Source organism: Trichomycterus rosablanca, chromosome 7 (genome assembly GCF_030014385.1).
Source record: "Trichomycterus rosablanca isolate fTriRos1 chromosome 7, fTriRos1.hap1, whole genome shotgun sequence".
Classification (NCBI taxonomy): Eukaryota; Metazoa; Chordata; class Actinopteri; order Siluriformes; family Trichomycteridae; genus Trichomycterus; species Trichomycterus rosablanca.
This window is the reverse complement of record NC_085994.1, coordinates 18,136,828-18,145,000: the sequence shown is the minus strand read 5'-3', so window position 1 is coordinate 18,145,000 and position 8,173 is coordinate 18,136,828. Positions and strand designations below refer to the sequence as shown.

General features: G+C 38.9%; 1 long non-coding RNA gene across 4 annotated transcripts in view; it reads left to right on the top strand.

The window, feature by feature from the left end:
• LOC134318255 (uncharacterized) overlaps window positions 1-8,173 on the top strand; it is a 35,002-nt gene that overhangs the window by 11,555 nt on the left and 15,274 nt on the right. For 2 of the 4 annotated variants that reach the window (XR_010013363.1, XR_010013362.1), the window contains exons 2-3: window positions 2,937-2,976; window positions 7,305-7,372. This is a non-coding gene — a long non-coding RNA (uncharacterized LOC134318255). Of the gene's footprint in view, window positions 1-2,936; window positions 2,977-5,518; window positions 7,373-8,173 lie in introns of those variants that run through there. The other 2 variants (XR_010013361.1, XR_010013364.1) reach the window with 2 other exon arrangements.

Here is an 8,173-nt window from a genome sequence, read left to right as displayed (position 1 = left end):
CCTTTACCCTCAGCCTCTTCAATAAAGCAGTGGTCGTCTTAGAGGTGTGTTTGGGGTCATTATCATGCTGGAACACTGCCCTGCGACCCAGTTTCCGGAGGGAGGGGATCATGCTCTGCTTCAGTATTTCACAGTACATATTGGAGTTCATGTGTCCCTCAATGAAATGTAACTCCCCAACACCTGCTGCACTCATGCAGCCCCAGACCATGGCATTCCCACCACCATGCTTGACTGTAGGCATGACACACTTATCTTTGTACTCCTCACCTGATTGCCGCCACACATGCTTGAGACCATCTGAACCAAACAAATTAATCTTGGTCTCATCAGACCATAGGACATGGTTCCAGTAATCCATGTCCTTTGTTGACATGTCTTCAGCAAACTGTTTGCGGGCTTTCTTGTGTAGAGACTTCAGAAGAGGCTTCCTTCTGGGGTGACAGCCATGCAGACCAATTTGATGTAGTGTGCGGCGTATGGTCTGAGCACTGACAGGCTGACCCCCCACCTTTTCAATCTCTGCAGCAATGCTGACAGCACTCCTGCGCCTATCTTTCAAAGACAGCAGTCGGATGTGACGCTGAGCATGTGCACTCAGCTTCTTTGGACGACCGACGCGAGGTCTGTTCTGAGTGGACCCTGCTCTTTTAAAACGCTGGATGATCTTGGCCACTGTGCTGCAGCTCAGTTTCAGGGTGTTGGCAATCTTCTTGTAGCCTTGGCCATCGTCATGTAGCGCAACAATTCGTCTTTTAAGATCCTCAGAGAGTTCTTTTCCATGAGGTGCCATGTTGGAACTTTCAGTGACCAGTATAAGAGAGTGTGAGAGCTGTACTACTAAATTGAACACACCTGCTCCCTATGCACACCTGAGACCTAGTAACACTAACAAATCACATGACATTTTGGAGGGAAAATGACAAGCAGTGCTTAATTTGGACATTTAGGGGTGTAGTCTCTTAGGGGTGTACTCACTTTTGTTGCCGGTGGTTTAGACATTAATGGCTGTATATTGAGTTATTTTGAGAGAAGAATAAATTTACACTGTTATATAAGCTGCACACAGACTACTTTTCATTGTGTCAAAGTGTCATTTTGTCAGTGTTGTCCCATGAAAAGATATACTTAAATATCTGCAGAAATGTGAGGGGTGTACTCACTTTTGTGATACACTGTATATATATACTGTATATATACAGTGCCTTGCAAAAGTATTCAGCCCCCTTGAACTTTTCAACCTTTTGCCACATTTCAGGCTTTAAACATAAAGATATGAAATTGTAATTTTTTGTGAAGAATCAACAACAAGTGGGACACAATCGTGAAGTGGAACGAAATTTATTGGATATTTTAAACTTTTTTTAGAAATAAAAAACTGAAAAGTGGGGCGTGCAATATTATTCAGCCCCCTTGCGTTAATACTTTGTAGCGCCACCTTTTGCTGCGATTACAGCTGCAAGTCGCTTGGGGTATGTCTCTATTAGTTTTGCACATCGAGATACTGAAATTTTTGCCCATTCTTCCTTGCAAAACAGTTCGAGCTCAGTGAGGTTGGATGGAGAGCGTTTGTGAACAGCAGTTTTCAGCTCTTTCCACAGATTCTCGATGGGATTCAGGTCTGGACTTTGACTTGGCCATTTTAACACCTGGATAAGTTTATTTGTGAACCATTCCATTGTAGATTTTGCTTTATGTTTTGGTTCATTGTCTTGTTGGAAGATAAATCACCGTCCCAGTCTCAGGTCTTTTGCAGACTGCAACAGGTTTTCTTCCAGAATGGTCCTGTATTTGGCTCCATCCATCTTCCCATCAATTTTAACCATCTTCCCTGTCCCTGCTGAAGAAAAGCAGGCCCAAACCATGATGCTGCCACCACCATGTTTGACAGTGGGGATGGTGTGTTCAGGGTGATGAGCTGTGTTGCTTTTATGCCAAACATAACGTTTTGCGTTGTGGCCAAAAAGTTCGATTTTGGTTTCATCTGACCAGAGCACCTTCTTCCACATGTTTGGTGTGTCTCCCAGGTGACTTTTTATAGATATCTTTGAGAAATGGCTTTCTTCTTGCCACTCTTCCATAAAGGCCAGATTTGTGCAGTGTACGACTGATTATTGTCCTATGGACAGATTCTCCCACCTCAGCTGTAGATCTCTGCAGTTCATTCAGAGTGATCATGGGCCTCTTGGCTGCATCTCTGATCAGTCTTCTCCTTGTTTGAGCTGAAAGTTTAGAGGGACGGCCGGGTCTTGGTAGATTTGCAGTGGTCTGATACTCCCTTCATTTCAATATGATCGCTTGCACAGTGCTCCTTGAGATGTTTAAAGCTTGGGAAATCTTTTTGTATCCAAATTCGGCTTTAAACTTCTCCACAACAGTATCTCGGACCTGCCTGGTGTGTTCCTTGGTCTTCATGATGCTCTCTGCGCTTTAAACAGAACTCTGAGACTATCACAGAGCAGGTGCATTTATACGGAGACTTGATTACACACAGGTGGATTCTATTTATCACCATCAGTCATTTAGGTCAACACTGGATCATTCAGAGATCCTCACTGAACTTCTGGAGTGAGTTTGCTGCACTGAAAGTAAAGGGGCTGAATAATATTGCACGCCCCACTTTTCAGGTTTTTATTTCTAAAAAAAGTTTAAAATATCCAATAAATTTCGTTCCACTTCACAATTGTGTCGCACTTGTTATTGATTCTTCACAAAAAATTACAATTTCATATCTTTATGTTTAAAGCCTGAAATGTGGCAAAAGGTTGAAAAGTTCAAGGGGGCTGAATACTTTTGCAAGGCACTGTATATATATATAAGCCGCCATATTGGACCAAGGGCAAGTTTTTCCAATGGGAAGGTGGTCATGTAACATATCAAAGAAGACCAGAATTTTCTCAGAAATCGTAATTCAAAACTTTTGTTGTTCTTTACAGGTAACAGAAGATGGAATTGACGAAAGAAGAGAGGATTGAGGTGATTCTGATGTCCAGGGAACGCAGCTGCCGTGTCATAGCCGCAGACTTCAACAACCGACACCCAGAAAGACCCCCGATTTCACACAGCACTGTTGCATCCCTCATAGCCAAATTCCGAGAAACCGGGACTGTGGACGACAAGCTACTTAGTGGTTGTCCGTAGTGGATATTCACGATAAACACCCATAGGTTGGAAATGGAAGCAGTGTTTTCCTTGCTGATGTACCTCTAATTCAGGGGTGGGCAATTAAATTTTCCAAGGGGCCACATAAGAGACTGTTACTGTTGTGGAATATTGTGCTCAATATAATGAAAATGAAAAGCAGGCAGAGTAAAGACATCAACATTATTTCACTATTTAATCAACTCTCTTGAAAACAAATGTGAACAAAATGTGCATTAACTTTACACAAAGTGCTGTTACTATTTGGATATCACAAAGCTGATCTTAACTGCCCCAGTCTTTACACCTGACTGACTTTTGAAGTTCATGTCTTGTTTAAAACTCTATCGTCTCTGTCAGTCGCGCTCAGTTCTGTTCATCGACACATTACGGTGAAGCAGAAAACACTCGTCTCACATAGAGCTCCTGATCAAATAGAGCTCTTGTTAAAATAAAAACAATCTTGTTATATGGCATATGTGATGTACATTTATTTACGTCTGATTTTTAATTGCCACTGACCTCATGCCGGCCAGTTGGGGATCTGACCCGCGAGCCGTACAATGCCCAGGTCTGGTGTAAATTATTTATTTTTTCTGTGCGGCCCGGTAATAAATGACCCACGGACCGGTACCGGTCCGCAACCCGGTGGTTGGGGACCTCTGTGTCACATGACCACCTTCCCATTGGAAAAACTTGCCCTTGATCTAATATGGCGGCTTTCAAGATGGTGGCCATGTTCCGGACATAGCCTAAATGATAGGCCCCCTCACCCATTACTTGCTGGGGTATTGAGATATGTCATTTTCCTTTTAGTTTCTGAAATAAGAGTGTCCTGAGACTTTTGACTCACCCTGTATATATAAATTTTGTGACGACGGTGAGACGTTCGTAAACGGCATGCTTTTGCTTAGAATAGCCCTTTTTTTAGGAAAAATTGTTTGTGTGAATTACAAGGGCATGGAAAAAGTACGACAGACACAAAAGTCAGAACGGGACAGGGCGTAACATTATTATTACTGTTTGCTCTGTCTTCTTAACACTTGTGCTTGGTTTACACTCTCTATGTGAAGCAAATAATATACATGACCGCGCATGCAGGCACTTGTGTGTTTATTTCAGGTTGAACTGATAAAAAAATGTTGATTTTGGAAAATTCAAATAGGACCCGTTTTTCAATTTCTGCTTGTTTGTTATTTGATTTTTGATCTTAAAACAAAAAATTAATAACGCCCCATTTTCCTGTTTTTTAATATTGTTTTTTAAAAGTACACGGACCATTTACCCATCAATATATACGTAATCACCAATAACAAGTAACAATTTATTAAAATCAAAAACTGAACTGTCATTTCTATGTATTCATCTACACAATCACCCATGATGACAAAGGGAAAACATGTTTTAATACATGATTAAAAATTAAAAAAAATAAAATCTTATTCACAGAAGTATTTGCTCTGCCACATAAAATCTCTTAATCACAGAAGTATTTGCTCTGCCACATAAAATCTCTTAATCACAGAAGTATTTGCTCTGCCACATAAAATCTCTTAATCACAGAAGTATTTGCTCTGCCACATAAAATCTCTTAATCACAGAAGTATTTGCTCTGCCACATAAAATCTCTTAATCACAGAAGTATTTGCTCTGCCACATAAAATCTCTTAATCACAGAAGTATTTGCTCTGCCACATAAAATCTCTTAATCACAGAAGTATTTGCTCTGCCACATAAAATCTCTTAATCACAGAAGTATTTGCTCTGCCACATAAAATCTCTTAATCACAGAAGTATTTGCTCTGCCACATAAAATCTCTTAATCACAGAAGTATTTGCTCTGCCACATAAAATCTCTTAATCACAGAAGTATTTGCTCTGCCACATAAAATCTCTTAATCACAGAAGTATTTGCTCTGCCACATAAAATCTCTTAATCACAGAAGTATTTGCTCTGCCACATAAAATCTCTTAATCACAGAAGTATTTGCTCTGCCACATAAAATCTCTTAATCACAGAAGTATTTGCTCTGCCACATAAAATCTCTTAATCACAGAAGTATTTGCTCTGCCACATAAAATCTCTTAATCACAGAAGTATTTGCTCTGCCACATAAAATCTCTTAATCACAGAAGTATTTGCTCTGCCACATAAAATCTCTTAATCACAGAAGTATTTGCTCTGCCACATAAAATCTCTTAATCACAGAAGTATTTGCTCTGCCACATAAAATCTCTTAATCACAGAAGTATTTGCTCTGCCACATAAAATCTCTTAATCACAGAAGTATTTGCTCTGCCACATAAAATCTCTTAATCACAGAAGTATTTGCTCTGCCACATAAACTGGAGTCAGTTGTATCATGTTCACTTTAATAATGTTTGAGATGTTGCATTTTCAACTGACTGGACATAGTTTGAATGGCACACATCTGGGTCTAAGGGCCCTCAATTTACACTGCAAAAACCAAGCCATGAAGTCCAAGGAACTTACTGTTGATCTTAAAAATCAAATCAAATTGTGGGAAGGCACATAAAGGGCAAGGACATAAAACAATATCTAAGGATTTGAGGATTTAAGAACCTCAGTGGACTCCATAATTTTAAATCAAAAGTTTGGCTCAACCTTAAACCTTCTTAAATTGGGCATATAGCCTGGAAAGGCGTTGGTCAAGGGGTGAGAAGTTAGATATTGTTATACTAAAAAATCTAAAGAAGTGGGTAAATGGGTGAATGGACAACCATCTCTGCAGCACACCATAAACTAAGTCTTACTGGCCGAGTGGCAGGAAGGAAACCACTGTTAAATAAAAGGCTGGATAAATTAATTAAATAACTACCTATTGGTGTTTGCAAAACAGCATGTAAAAGACTCTGGCAATATAAAATGGCTAATACTATTCCTAATGTGTAACATAGTGGTGGCAGAATCATGCTATGGAGATGCTTCTCAGTAGCAGAGACGGGAGACTGGTAAGAATTGAGGGACGAATTAATGCAGCCAAATACAGAACACCCTTAAAACACCCTCCATGCAAACTCAGACATGAGGAACACTTTACCTTTAAACATTACAATGACCCAAAGCCTGGTCAAAACAACACTGAAGTGGCTTCAGGGAAAGTCTTTAAGAGCTAGAAATGACAGTTCACCCATGCTTGTCATCCAATCTGACGAAGCTTGAGAGGATATGCCATGAACAATGTAAAAAAAAAAAAAAAACTGCCCAAATACTTTATGTAATAGGCTGACCCTTAGGAGTACTTAAATATACTTCTGGGAAAATGTGTGATTTTAATTGCAGTCATTTTTTATTAATTGTATGTAGCATTTTTTTTTTTTTTTTACAGTACTATACATATTACAATTTACAGCATTCTTATTCAGTATGACAGAAGTGCTTTCTTTATTAAACATTTCCTTATTTTAATACAATCTAAAGAAAACCATTAGATAAAAATATAAAATATAGGTAGGAGAAATAAAAAAATAATAAAAATGGTGACATTAGTAAGTGCAAAGTACATTTCTGTTAAGTAAGTAAAATTGAAAAGAGTAAACAGATAAGATTAAATATAAAATATTAAAAATATAAAGAATCTAAAATATTAAATAATATTTATTATTGGTAAAACAGTAATTCATTAATGTATGATTTTTATTATTTATGAACCTGCTTTATTTGGATCAGGTTCACAATAGAACTGGCATCACCTGGAAACACTGGTTACATTGTGGGAATACATTCTAAACAAGGTGTTAATTAATTGTGGGACACTGATCTTTAATAAATTAACTATACATTTGTTTATATAACTATTAATCATACACTGCTTATTTAATATGATCAAAGACAATGCCGGTTTAAACAAGTATGTGCTTTAGATTTTATTCTCAATATAATCTAGCATACTATTTCTGAGACCAAAATAAGAAAGCAAACATTCTACACTTGTTGTGCAATGCGTGATTTTTGGGTTTAATGGAAAGGCTGCCTTGGCGAGACTGGCTATACTGCTTCAGGAAATCAGTTGAACATAAAATAAATTATGAATAAAACTTATATATGTGATAGTACTGTAGTTGTGTAACAGTCTTTATTTATTTAGCCACTGGCCAATTTATTCATTCATTTATTCATTGTCTGTTTTACTCTTGCTAAGGTCACGGTGGGTCCGATTAATTGGGCAGAGACATGAAACAACCCGGACAGGTCACCAGTCCATCACAGGTCAGACACACAAACACACACACTCACACAGGACAATTTTAGTAGCTCCAACTGACTGGCCTAACTGCATATCTTTGGGCTTGTGGAAGAAAACCCACACAGACACAGCAGGAACATGCAAACTCCACACAAAAAGGACCCTGGCCACCTGGCTGGGGAATCAAGCCCAGGCCTTTCTTGCTGTGAGGTGCACCACTGTACCACCACTCGCCATATATTGTTAAAATAAAACAGTTCAATCACAATATATTATTTACATTATTGTATTACAGTTATTAGTAGCAATTAGAAATGTATTTTACATGCATATACAAACAGTAGTTCATAAAACATTTCTCCATGTGGCCACTCAGGCTTTTAAACAACATATAGTCTAAAGTTCACATTTAATTTTCTAGTTGAACTGCCTACAGTGCTGCATGACCAGGTTCAAATGGACCAAAAACATTCGGTAGCTGGTGATCACTGGTGAGTGCTGATGTAAAATCTATAGTGTATGGATGTACACCGATCAGCCATAACATTAAAACCACCTCCTTGTTTCGACACTCACTGTCCATTTCATCAGCTCCACTTACCACATAGAAGCACTTTGTAGTTCTACAATTACTGACTGTAGTCCATCTGTTTTTCTGCATGCTTTGTTAGCCCCCTTTCATGCTGTTATTCAATGGTCAGGACCCCCCCAGGACTACTACAGAGCAGGTATTATTTGGGTGGTGGATCATTTTCAGCACAGCCTGCTTTCACCCTGTTCTTCAATGGTCAGGAGCCCCACAGGACCACCACAGAGCAGGTATT